General features: G+C 46.7%; 33 non-coding genes and 2 pseudogenes across 33 annotated transcripts; all 35 read left to right on the top strand.

Moving 5' to 3' along the window:
• Window positions 1-42: 42 nt before the first annotated feature.
• Window positions 43-164, top strand: LOC120845132 (annotated as a pseudogene).
• Window positions 165-314: 150 nt separating this feature from the next.
• LOC120844986 lies at window positions 315-433 on the top strand. Its single transcript, XR_005716548.1, has one exon. It is a non-coding gene; the product is annotated as a 5S ribosomal RNA (ribosomal RNA).
• Window positions 434-578: 145 nt separating this feature from the next.
• On the top strand, window positions 579-697 carry LOC120844988. Its single transcript, XR_005716550.1, has one exon. It is a non-coding gene; the product is annotated as a 5S ribosomal RNA (ribosomal RNA).
• Window positions 698-853: 156 nt separating this feature from the next.
• LOC120845108 lies at window positions 854-972 on the top strand. Its single transcript, XR_005716567.1, has one exon. It is a non-coding gene; the product is annotated as a 5S ribosomal RNA (ribosomal RNA).
• A 156-nt stretch (window positions 973-1,128) lies between these two features.
• Window positions 1,129-1,247, top strand: LOC120845119. Its single transcript, XR_005716568.1, has one exon. It is a non-coding gene; the product is annotated as a 5S ribosomal RNA (ribosomal RNA).
• A 156-nt stretch (window positions 1,248-1,403) lies between these two features.
• LOC120845129 lies at window positions 1,404-1,522 on the top strand. Its single transcript, XR_005716569.1, has one exon. It is a non-coding gene; the product is annotated as a 5S ribosomal RNA (ribosomal RNA).
• A 156-nt stretch (window positions 1,523-1,678) lies between these two features.
• LOC120845140 lies at window positions 1,679-1,797 on the top strand. The gene has a single exon (XR_005716570.1). It is a non-coding gene; the product is annotated as a 5S ribosomal RNA (ribosomal RNA).
• Window positions 1,798-1,953: 156 nt separating this feature from the next.
• LOC120845150 lies at window positions 1,954-2,072 on the top strand. Its single transcript, XR_005716571.1, has one exon. It is a non-coding gene; the product is annotated as a 5S ribosomal RNA (ribosomal RNA).
• Window positions 2,073-2,228: 156 nt separating this feature from the next.
• LOC120845153 lies at window positions 2,229-2,347 on the top strand. The gene has a single exon (XR_005716573.1). It is a non-coding gene; the product is annotated as a 5S ribosomal RNA (ribosomal RNA).
• A 156-nt stretch (window positions 2,348-2,503) lies between these two features.
• Window positions 2,504-2,622, top strand: LOC120845154. The gene has a single exon (XR_005716574.1). It is a non-coding gene; the product is annotated as a 5S ribosomal RNA (ribosomal RNA).
• Window positions 2,623-2,778: 156 nt separating this feature from the next.
• On the top strand, window positions 2,779-2,897 carry LOC120844950. The gene has a single exon (XR_005716512.1). It is a non-coding gene; the product is annotated as a 5S ribosomal RNA (ribosomal RNA).
• A 156-nt stretch (window positions 2,898-3,053) lies between these two features.
• Window positions 3,054-3,172, top strand: LOC120845155. Its single transcript, XR_005716575.1, has one exon. It is a non-coding gene; the product is annotated as a 5S ribosomal RNA (ribosomal RNA).
• Window positions 3,173-3,328: 156 nt separating this feature from the next.
• LOC120845156 lies at window positions 3,329-3,447 on the top strand. Its single transcript, XR_005716576.1, has one exon. It is a non-coding gene; the product is annotated as a 5S ribosomal RNA (ribosomal RNA).
• Window positions 3,448-3,602: 155 nt separating this feature from the next.
• LOC120844959 lies at window positions 3,603-3,721 on the top strand. The gene has a single exon (XR_005716521.1). It is a non-coding gene; the product is annotated as a 5S ribosomal RNA (ribosomal RNA).
• Window positions 3,722-3,877: 156 nt separating this feature from the next.
• Window positions 3,878-3,996, top strand: LOC120844960. Its single transcript, XR_005716522.1, has one exon. It is a non-coding gene; the product is annotated as a 5S ribosomal RNA (ribosomal RNA).
• A 156-nt stretch (window positions 3,997-4,152) lies between these two features.
• LOC120845157 lies at window positions 4,153-4,271 on the top strand. The gene has a single exon (XR_005716577.1). It is a non-coding gene; the product is annotated as a 5S ribosomal RNA (ribosomal RNA).
• Window positions 4,272-4,427: 156 nt separating this feature from the next.
• Window positions 4,428-4,546, top strand: LOC120845158. Its single transcript, XR_005716578.1, has one exon. It is a non-coding gene; the product is annotated as a 5S ribosomal RNA (ribosomal RNA).
• A 156-nt stretch (window positions 4,547-4,702) lies between these two features.
• Window positions 4,703-4,821, top strand: LOC120844961. Its single transcript, XR_005716523.1, has one exon. It is a non-coding gene; the product is annotated as a 5S ribosomal RNA (ribosomal RNA).
• Window positions 4,822-4,977: 156 nt separating this feature from the next.
• LOC120845159 lies at window positions 4,978-5,096 on the top strand. The gene has a single exon (XR_005716579.1). It is a non-coding gene; the product is annotated as a 5S ribosomal RNA (ribosomal RNA).
• Window positions 5,097-5,252: 156 nt separating this feature from the next.
• On the top strand, window positions 5,253-5,371 carry LOC120845160. The gene has a single exon (XR_005716580.1). It is a non-coding gene; the product is annotated as a 5S ribosomal RNA (ribosomal RNA).
• A 156-nt stretch (window positions 5,372-5,527) lies between these two features.
• Window positions 5,528-5,646, top strand: LOC120845161. The gene has a single exon (XR_005716581.1). It is a non-coding gene; the product is annotated as a 5S ribosomal RNA (ribosomal RNA).
• Window positions 5,647-5,802: 156 nt separating this feature from the next.
• LOC120845162 lies at window positions 5,803-5,921 on the top strand. The gene has a single exon (XR_005716582.1). It is a non-coding gene; the product is annotated as a 5S ribosomal RNA (ribosomal RNA).
• A 156-nt stretch (window positions 5,922-6,077) lies between these two features.
• LOC120845164 lies at window positions 6,078-6,196 on the top strand. The gene has a single exon (XR_005716584.1). It is a non-coding gene; the product is annotated as a 5S ribosomal RNA (ribosomal RNA).
• Window positions 6,197-6,352: 156 nt separating this feature from the next.
• LOC120845165 lies at window positions 6,353-6,471 on the top strand. Its single transcript, XR_005716585.1, has one exon. It is a non-coding gene; the product is annotated as a 5S ribosomal RNA (ribosomal RNA).
• Window positions 6,472-6,627: 156 nt separating this feature from the next.
• Window positions 6,628-6,746, top strand: LOC120845166. Its single transcript, XR_005716586.1, has one exon. It is a non-coding gene; the product is annotated as a 5S ribosomal RNA (ribosomal RNA).
• Window positions 6,747-6,902: 156 nt separating this feature from the next.
• Window positions 6,903-7,021, top strand: LOC120845167. Its single transcript, XR_005716587.1, has one exon. It is a non-coding gene; the product is annotated as a 5S ribosomal RNA (ribosomal RNA).
• Window positions 7,022-7,176: 155 nt separating this feature from the next.
• Window positions 7,177-7,295, top strand: LOC120845168. The gene has a single exon (XR_005716588.1). It is a non-coding gene; the product is annotated as a 5S ribosomal RNA (ribosomal RNA).
• A 157-nt stretch (window positions 7,296-7,452) lies between these two features.
• LOC120845169 lies at window positions 7,453-7,571 on the top strand. The gene has a single exon (XR_005716589.1). It is a non-coding gene; the product is annotated as a 5S ribosomal RNA (ribosomal RNA).
• Window positions 7,572-7,728: 157 nt separating this feature from the next.
• On the top strand, window positions 7,729-7,847 carry LOC120845005 (annotated as a pseudogene).
• Window positions 7,848-8,002: 155 nt separating this feature from the next.
• Window positions 8,003-8,121, top strand: LOC120845170. Its single transcript, XR_005716590.1, has one exon. It is a non-coding gene; the product is annotated as a 5S ribosomal RNA (ribosomal RNA).
• Window positions 8,122-8,276: 155 nt separating this feature from the next.
• Window positions 8,277-8,395, top strand: LOC120845171. Its single transcript, XR_005716591.1, has one exon. It is a non-coding gene; the product is annotated as a 5S ribosomal RNA (ribosomal RNA).
• Window positions 8,396-8,552: 157 nt separating this feature from the next.
• Window positions 8,553-8,671, top strand: LOC120845172. The gene has a single exon (XR_005716592.1). It is a non-coding gene; the product is annotated as a 5S ribosomal RNA (ribosomal RNA).
• Window positions 8,672-8,828: 157 nt separating this feature from the next.
• On the top strand, window positions 8,829-8,947 carry LOC120845173. The gene has a single exon (XR_005716593.1). It is a non-coding gene; the product is annotated as a 5S ribosomal RNA (ribosomal RNA).
• Window positions 8,948-9,104: 157 nt separating this feature from the next.
• LOC120845175 lies at window positions 9,105-9,223 on the top strand. Its single transcript, XR_005716595.1, has one exon. It is a non-coding gene; the product is annotated as a 5S ribosomal RNA (ribosomal RNA).
• A 157-nt stretch (window positions 9,224-9,380) lies between these two features.
• LOC120845176 lies at window positions 9,381-9,499 on the top strand. The gene has a single exon (XR_005716596.1). It is a non-coding gene; the product is annotated as a 5S ribosomal RNA (ribosomal RNA).
• The last annotated feature ends 71 nt before the right edge of the window (window positions 9,500-9,570 follow it).

Raw genomic sequence — 9,570 nt, 5'->3', positions numbered from 1 at the left:
TTCCTTGCAATCTACCTATTTCCTTTTGGTAGCCTCCATTTCGCCATCGGCCATACCACGCTGAATGCGCCGGTTCTCGTCCGATCACCGAAGCTAAGCAGCATCGGGCTCCGTCAGTACTTGGGGGGGGGGAGACCACCTGGGAACACGGAGTGCTGATGGCACATTTTGTTTTTAAATACGCTGGTGCTTTCTTTTTTTTTTTTTTGTTTGATTAATTAAAATATAAGCGTTATGGAACGGGACGAGAGACGCCAGACAAGCAAAGCGCTTTCCTTGCAATCTACCTATTTCCTTTTGGTAGCCTCCATATCGCCATCGGCCATACCACGCTGAATGCGCCGGTTCTCGTCCGATCACCGAAGCTAAGCAGCATCGGGCTCCGTCAGTACTTGGGGGGGAGACCACCTGGGAACACGGAGTGCTGATGGCACATTTTGTTTTTAAATACGCTGGTGCTTTCTTTCTTTTTTTTTGATTAATTAAAATATAAGCGTTATGGAACGGGACGAGAGACGCCAGACAAGCAAAGCGCTTTCCTTGCAATCTACCTATTTCCTTTTGGTAGCCTCCATTTCGCCATCGGCCATACCACGCTGAATGCGCCGGTTCTCGTCCGATCACCGAAGCTAAGCAGCATCGGGCTCCGTCAGTACTTGGGGGGGAGACCACCTGGGAACACGGAGTGCTGATGGCACATTTGTTTTTAAATACGCTGGTGCTTTTTTTTTGTTTCGTTTTTTTTTTGTTTGATTAATCAAAATATAAGCGTTATGGAACGGGACGAGAGACGCCAGACAAGCAAAGCGCTTTCGTTGCAATCTACCTATTTCCTTTTGGTAGCCTCCATTTCGCCATCGGCCATACCACGCTGAATGCGCCGGTTCTCGTCCGATCACCGAAGCTAAGCAGCATCGGGCTCCGTCAGTACTTGGGAGGGAGACCACCTGGGAACACGGAGTGCTGATGGCACATTTGTTTTTAAATACGCTGGTGCTTTTTTTTTGTTTCGTTTTTTTTTTGTTTGATTAATCAAAATATAAGCGTTAAGGAATGGGACGAGAAAGGCCAGACAAGCAAAGCGCTTTCGTTGCAATCTACCTATTCCGTTTTGGTAGCCTTCATTCTGCCATCGGCCATACCACGCTGAATGCGCCGGTTCTCGTCCGATCACCGAAGCTAAGCAGCATCGGGCTCCGTCAGTACTTGGGAGGGAGACCACCTGGGAACACGGAGTGCTGATGGCACATTTGTTTTTAAATACGCTGGTGCTTTTTTTTTGTTTCGTTTTTTTTTTGTTTGATTAATCAAAATATAAGCGTTATGGAACGGGACGAGAGACGCCAGACAAGCAAAGCGCTTTCCTTGCAATCTACCTATTTCCTTTTGGTAGCCTCCATTTCGCCATCGGCCATACCACGCTGAATGCGCCGGTTCTCGTCCGATCACCGAAGCTAAGCAGCATCGGGCTCCGTCAGTACTTGGGAGGGAGACCACCTGGGAACACGGAGTGCTGATGGCACATTTGTTTTTAAATACGCTGGTGCTTTTTTTTTGTTTCGTTTTTTTTTTGTTTGATTAATCAAAATATAAGCGTTATGGAATGGGACGAGAAAGGCCAGACAAGCAAAGCGCTTTCGTTGCAATCTACCTATTCCGTTTTGGTAGCCTTCATTCTGCCATCGGCCATACCACGCTGAATGCGCCGGTTCTCGTCCGATCACCGAAGCTAAGCAGCATCGGGCTCCGTCAGTACTTGGGAGGGAGACCACCTGGGAACACGGAGTGCTGATGGCACATTTGTTTTTAAATACGCTGGTGCTTTTTTTTTGTTTCGTTTTTTTTTTGTTTGATTAATCAAAATATAAGCGTTATGGAACGGGACGAGAGACGCCAGACAAGCAAAGCGCTTTCGTTGCAATCTACCTATTTCCTTTTGGTAGCCTCCATTTCGCCATCGGCCATACCACGCTGAATGCGCCGGTTCTCGTCCGATCACCGAAGCTAAGCAGCATCGGGCTCCGTCAGTACTTGGGAGGGAGACCACCTGGGAACACGGAGTGCTGATGGCACATTTGTTTTTAAATACGCTGGTGCTTTTTTTTTGTTTCGTTTTTTTTTTGTTTGATTAATCAAAATATAAGCGTTATGGAACGGGACGAGAGACGCCAGACAAGCAAAGCGCTTTCCTTGCAATCTACCTATTTCCTTTTGGTAGCCTCCATTTCGCCATCGGCCATACCACGCTGAATGCGCCGGTTCTCGTCCGATCACCGAAGCTAAGCAGCATCGGGCTCCGTCAGTACTTGGGAGGGAGACCACCTGGGAACACGGAGTGCTGATGGCACATTTGTTTTTAAATACGCTGGTGCTTTTTTTTTGTTTCGTTTTTTTTTTGTTTGATTAATCAAAATATAAGCGTTATGGAACGGGACGAGAGACGCCAGACAAGCAAAGCGCTTTCCTTGCAATCTACCTATTTCCTTCTGGTAGCCTCCATATCGCCATCGGCCATACCACGCTGAATGCGCCGGTTCTCGTCCGATCACCGAAGCTAAGCAGCATCGGGCTCCGTCAGTACTTGGGAGGGAGACCACCTGGGAACACGGAGTGCTGATGGCACATTTGTTTTTAAATACGCTGGTGCTTTTTTTTTGTTTCGTTTTTTTTTTGTTTGATTAATCAAAATATAAGCGTTATGGAACGGGACGAGAGACGCCAGACAAGCAAAGCGCTTTCGTTGCAATCTACCTATTTCCTTTTGGTAGCCTCCATTTCGCCATCGGCCATACCATGCTGAATGCGCCGGTTCTCGTCCGATCACCGAAGCTAAGCAGCATCGGGCTCCGTCAGTACTTGGGAGGGAGACCACCTGGGAACACGGAGTGCTGATGGCACATTTGTTTTTAAATACGCTGGTGCTTTTTTTTTGTTTCGTTTTTTTTTTGTTTGATTAATCAAAATATAAGCGTTATGGAACGGGACGAGAGACGCCAGACAAGCAAAGCGCTTTCCTTGCAATCTACCTATTTCCTTTTGGTAGCCTCCATTTCGCCATCGGCCATACCACGCTGAATGCGCCGGTTCTCGTCCGATCACCGAAGCTAAGCAGCATCGGGCTCCGTCAGTACTTGGGAGGGAGACCACCTGGGAACACGGAGTGCTGATGGCACATTTGTTTTTAAATACGCTGGTGCTTTTTTTTTGTTTCGTTTTTTTTTTGTTTGATTAATCAAAATATAAGCGTTATGGAACGGGACGAGAGACGCCAGACAAGCAAAGCGCTTTCCTTGCAATCTACCTATTTCCTTTTGGTAGCCTTCATTCTGCCATCGGCCATACCACGCTGAATGCGCCGGTTCTCGTCCGATCACCGAAGCTAAGCAGCATCGGGCTCCGTCAGTACTTGGGAGGGAGACCACCTGGGAACACGGAGTGCTGATGGCACATTTGTTTTTAAATACGCTGGTGCTTTTTTTTTTTTTGTTTTTTTTTTGTTTGATTAATCAAAATATAAGCGTTAAGGAATGGGACGAGAAAGGCCAGACAAGCAAAGCGCTTTCGTTGCAATCTACCTATTTCCTTTTGGTAGCCTTCATTCTGCCATCGGCCATACCACGCTGAATGCGCCGGTTCTCGTCCGATCACCGAAGCTAAGCAGCATCGGGCTCCGTCAGTACTTGGGAGGGAGACCACCTGGGAACACGGAGTGCTGATGGCGCATTTTGTTTTTAAATACGCTGGTGCTTTTTTTTTTTTTGTTTTTTTTTTGTTTGATTAATCAAAATATAAGCGTTATGGAACGGGACGAGAGACGCCAGACAAGCAAAGCGCTTTCCTTGCAATCTACCTATTTCCTTTTGGTAGCCTCCATTTCGCCATCGGCCATACCACGCTGAATGCGCCGGTTCTCGTCCGATCACCGAAGCTAAGCAGCATCGGGCTCCGTCAGTACTTGGGAGGGAGACCACCTGGGAACACGGAGTGCTGATGGCGCATTTTGTTTTTAAATACGCTGGTGCTTTTTTTTTTTTTGTTTTTTTTTTGTTTGATTAATCAAAATATAAGCGTTAAGGAATGGGACGAGAAAGGCCAGACAAGCAAAGCGCTTTCGTTGCAATCTACCTATTTCCTTTTGGTAGCCTTCATTCTGCCATCGGCCATACCACGCTGAATGCGCCGGTTCTCGTCCGATCACCGAAGCTAAGCAGCATCGGGCTCCGTCAGTACTTGGGAGGGAGACCACCTGGGAACACGGAGTGCTGATGGCACATTTGTTTTTAAATACGCTGGTGCTTTTTTTTTGTTTCGTTTTTTTTTTGTTTGATTAATCAAAATATAAGCGTTATGGAACGGGACGAGAGACGCCAGACAAGCAAAGCGCTTTCCTTGCAATCTACCTATTTCCTTTTGGTAGCCTCCATTTCGCCATCGGCCATACCACGCTGAATGCGCCGGTTCTCGTCCGATCACCGAAGCTAAGCAGCATCGGGCTCCGTCAGTACTTGGGAGGGAGACCACCTGGGAACACGGAGTGCTGATGGCACATTTGTTTTTAAATACGCTGGTGCTTTTTTTTTGTTTCGTTTTTTTTTTGTTTGATTAATCAAAATATAAGCGTTATGGAACGGGACGAGAGACGCCAGACAAGCAAAGCGCTTTCCTTGCAATCTACCTATTTCCTTTTGGTAGCCTTCATTCTGCCATCGGCCATACCACGCTGAATGCGCCGGTTCTCGTCCGATCACCGAAGCTAAGCAGCATCGGGCTCCGTCAGTACTTGGGAGGGAGACCACCTGGGAACACGGAGTGCTGATGGCGCATTTTGTTTTTAAATACGCTGGTGCTTTTTTTTTTTTTGTTTTTTTTTTGTTTGATTAATCAAAATATAAGCGTTAAGGAATGGGACGAGAAAGGCCAGACAAGCAAAGCGCTTTCGTTGCAATCTACCTATTTCCTTTTGGTAGCCTCCATTTCGCCATCGGCCATACCACGCTGAATGCGCCGGTTCTCGTCCGATCACCGAAGCTAAGCAGCATCGGGCTCCGTCAGTACTTGGGAGGGAGACCACCTGGGAACACGGAGTGCTGATGGCACATTTGTTTTTAAATACGCTGGTGCTTTTTTTTTGTTTCGTTTTTTTTTTGTTTGATTAATCAAAATATAAGCGTTATGGAACGGGACGAGAGACGCCAGACAAGCAAAGCGCTTTCCTTGCAATCTACCTATTTCCTTTTGGTAGCCTCCATTTCGCCATCGGCCATACCACGCTGAATGCGCCGGTTCTCGTCCGATCACCGAAGCTAAGCAGCATCGGGCTCCGTCAGTACTTGGGAGGGAGACCACCTGGGAACACGGAGTGCTGATGGCACATTTGTTTTTAAATACGCTGGTGCTTTTTTTTTGTTTCGTTTTTTTTTTGTTTGATTAATCAAAATATAAGCGTTATGGAACGGGACGAGAGACGCCAGACAAGCAAAGCGCTTTCCTTGCAATCTACCTATTTCCTTTTGGTAGCCTCCATTTCGCCATCGGCCATACCACGCTGAATGCGCCGGTTCTCGTCCGATCACCGAAGCTAAGCAGCATCGGGCTCCGTCAGTACTTGGGAGGGAGACCACCTGGGAACACGGAGTGCTGATGGCACATTTGTTTTTAAATACGCTGGTGCTTTTTTTTTGTTTCGTTTTTTTTTTGTTTGATTAATCAAAATATAAGCGTTATGGAACGGGACGAGAGACGCCAGACAAGCAAAGCGCTTTCCTTGCAATCTACCTATTTCCTTTTGGTAGCCTCCATTTCGCCATCGGCCATACCACGCTGAATGCGCCGGTTCTCGTCCGATCACCGAAGCTAAGCAGCATCGGGCTCCGTCAGTACTTGGGAGGGAGACCACCTGGGAACACGGAGTGCTGATGGCACATTTGTTTTTAAATACGCTGGTGCTTTTTTTTTGTTTCGTTTTTTTTTTGTTTGATTAATCAAAATATAAGCGTTATGGAACGGGACGAGAGACGCCAGACAAGCAAAGCGCTTTCCTTGCAATCTACCTATTTCCTTTTGGTAGCCTCCATTTCGCCATCGGCCATACCACGCTGAATGCGCCGGTTCTCGTCCGATCACCGAAGCTAAGCAGCATCGGGCTCCGTCAGTACTTGGGAGGGAGACCACCTGGGAACACGGAGTGCTGATGGCACATTTGTTTTTAAATACGCTGGTGCTTTTTTTTTGTTTCGTTTTTTTTTTGTTTGATTAATCAAAATATAAGCGTTATGGAACGGGACGAGAGACGCCAGACAAGCAAAGCGCTTTCCTTGCAATCTACCTATTTCCTTTTGGTAGCCTCCATTTCGCCATCGGCCATACCACGCTGAATGCGCCGGTTCTCGTCCGATCACCGAAGCTAAGCAGCATCGGGCTCCGTCAGTACTTGGGAGGGAGACCACCTGGGAACACGGAGTGCTGATGGCACATTTGTTTTTAAATACGCTGGTGCTTTTTTTTTGTTTCGTTTTTTTTTTGTTTGATTAATCAAAATATAAGCGTTATGGAACGGGACGAGAGACGCCAGACAAGCAAAGCGCTTTCCTTGCAATCTACCTATTTCCTTTTGGTAGCCTCCATTTCGCCATCGGCCATACCACGCTGAATGCGCCGGTTCTCGTCCGATCACCGAAGCTAAGCAGCATCGGGCTCCGTCAGTACTTGGGAGGGAGACCACCTGGGAACACGGAGTGCTGATGGCACATTTGTTTTTAAATACGCTGGTGCTTTTTTTTTGTTTCGTTTTTTTTTTGTTTGATTAATCAAAATATAAGCGTTAAGGAATGGGACGAGAAAGGCCAGACAAGCAAAGCGCTTTCGTTGCAATCTACCTATTTCCTTTTGGTAGCCTTCATTCTGCCATCGGCCATACCACGCTGAATGCGCCGGTTCTCGTCCGATCACCGAAGCTAAGCAGCATCGGGCTCCGTCAGTACTTGGGAGGGAGACCACCTGGGAACACGGAGTGCTGATGGCACATTTGTTTTTAAATACGCTGGTGCTTTTTTTTTTTTGTTTTTTTTTTTGTTTGATTAATCAAAATATAAGCGTTAAGGAATGGGACGAGAAAGGCCAGACAAGCAAAGCGCTTTCGTTGCAATCTACCTATTCCGTTTTGGTAGCCTCCTTTCTGCCATCGGCCATACCACGCTGAATGCGCCGGTTCTCGTCCGATCACCGAAGCTAAGCAGCATCGGGCTCCGTCAGTACTTGGGAGGGAGACCACCTGGGAACACGGAGTGCTGATGGCACATTTGTTTTTAAATACGCTGGTGCTTTTTTTTTTTTTTGTTTTTTTTTTTGTTTGATTAATCAAAATATAAGCGTTAAGGAATGGGACGAGAAAGGCCAGACAAGCAAAGCGCTTTCGTTGCAATCTACCTATTCCGTTTTGGTAGCCTCCATTCCGCCATCGGCCATACCACGCTGAATGCGCCGGTTCTCGTCCGATCACCGAAGCTAAGCAGCATCGGGCTCCGTCAGTACTTGGGAGGGAGACCACCTGGGAACACGGAGTGCTGATGGCACATTTGTTTTTAAATACGCTGGTGCTTTTTTTTTTTTTTGTTTTTTTTTTTGTTTGATTAATCAAAATATAAGCGTTAAGGAATGGGACGAGAAAGGCCAGACAAGCAAAGCGCTTTCGTTGCAATCTACCTATTCCGTTTTGGTAGCCTTCATTCTGCCATCGGGCATACCACGCTGAATGCGCCGGTTCTCGTCCGATCACCGAAGCTAAGCAGCATCGGGCTCCGTCAGTACTTGGGAGGGAGACCACCTGGGAACACGGAGTGCTGATGGCACATTTGTTTTTAAATACGCTGGTGCTTTTTTTTTTTTGTTTTTTTTTTTGTTTGATTAATCAAAATATAAGCGTTAAGGAATGGGACGAGAAAGGCCAGACAAGCAAAGCGCTTTCGTTGCAATCTACCTATTCCGTTTTGGTAGCCTCCATTCCGCCATCGGCCATACCACGCTGAATGCGCCGGTTCTCGTCCGATCACCGAAGCTAAGCAGCATCGGGCTCCGTCAGTACTTGGGAGGGAGACCACCTGGGAACACGGAGTGCTGATGGCACATTTGTTTTTAAATACGCTGGTGCTTTTTTTTTTTTGTTTTTTTTTTTGTTTGATTAATCAAAATATAAGCGTTAAGGAATGGGACGAGAAAGGCCAGACAAGCAAAGCGCTTTCGTTGCAATCTACCTATTCCGTTTTGGTAGCCTTCATTCTGCCATCGGCCATACCACGCTGAATGCGCCGGTTCTCGTCCGATCACCGAAGCTAAGCAGCATCGGGCTCCGTCAGTACTTGGGAGGGAGACCACCTGGGAACACGGAGTGCTGATGGCACATTTGTTTTTAAATACGCTGGTGCTTTTTTTTTTTTTTTTTTTTTTTTTTGTTTGATTAATCAAAATATAAGCGTTAAGGAATGGGACGAGAAAGGCCAGACAAGCAAAGCGCTTTCGTTGCAATCTACCTATTCCGTTTTGGTAGCCTTCATTCTGCCATCGGCCATACCACGCTGAATGCGCCGGTTCTCGTCCGATCACCGAAGCTAAGCAGCATCGGGCTCCGTCAGTACTTGGGAGGGAGACCACCTGGGAACACGGAGTGCTGATGGCACATTTGTTTTTAAATACGCTGGTGCTTTTTTTTTTTTTTGTTTTTTTTTTTGTTTGATTAATCAAAATATAAGCGTTAAGGAATGGGACGAGAAAGGCCAGACAAGCAAAGCGCTTTCGTTGCAATCTACCTATTCCGTTTTGGTAGCCTTCATTCTGCCATCGGCCATACCACGCTGAATGCGCCGGTTCTCGTCCGATCACCGAAGCTAAGCAGCATCGGGCTCCGTCAGTACTTGGGAGGGAGACCACCTGGGAACACGGAGTGCTGATGGCACATTTGTTTTTAAATACGCTGGTGCTTTTTTTTTTTTTTGTTTTTTTTTTTGTTTGATTAATCAAAATATAAGCGTTAAGGAATGGGACGAGAAAGGCCAGACAAGCAAAGCGCTTTCGTTGCAATCTACCTATTCCGTTTTGGTAGCCTTCATTCTGCCATCGGCCATACCACGCTGAATGCGCCGGTTCTCGTCCGATCACCGAAGCTAAGCAGCATCGGGCTCCGTCAGTACTTGGGAGGGAGACCACCTGGGAACACGGAGTGCTGATGGCACATTTGTTTTTAAATACGCTGGTGCTTTTTTTTTTTTTTGTTTTTTTTTTTGTTTGATTAATCAAAATATAAGCGTTAAGGAATGGGACGAGAAAGGCCAGACAAGCAAAGCGCTTTCGTTGCAATCTACCTATTCCGTTTTGGTAGCCTTCATTCTGCCATCGGCCATACCACGCTGAATGCGCCGGTTCTCGTCCGATCACCGAAGCTAAGCAGCATCGGGCTCCGTCAGTACTTGGGAGGGAGACCACCTGGGAACACGGAGTGCTGATGGCACATTTGTTTTTAAATACGCTGGTGCTTTTTTTTTTTTTTTTTGTTTTTTTTTTGTTTGATTAATCAAAATA

This window comes from Ixodes scapularis, unplaced genomic scaffold, assembly GCF_016920785.2.
Source record: "Ixodes scapularis isolate PalLabHiFi unplaced genomic scaffold, ASM1692078v2 PGA_scaffold10__122_contigs__length_95168666, whole genome shotgun sequence".
Classification (NCBI taxonomy): Eukaryota; Metazoa; Arthropoda; class Arachnida; order Ixodida; family Ixodidae; genus Ixodes; species Ixodes scapularis.
This window is presented reverse-complemented; position numbering and strand designations above follow the sequence as displayed.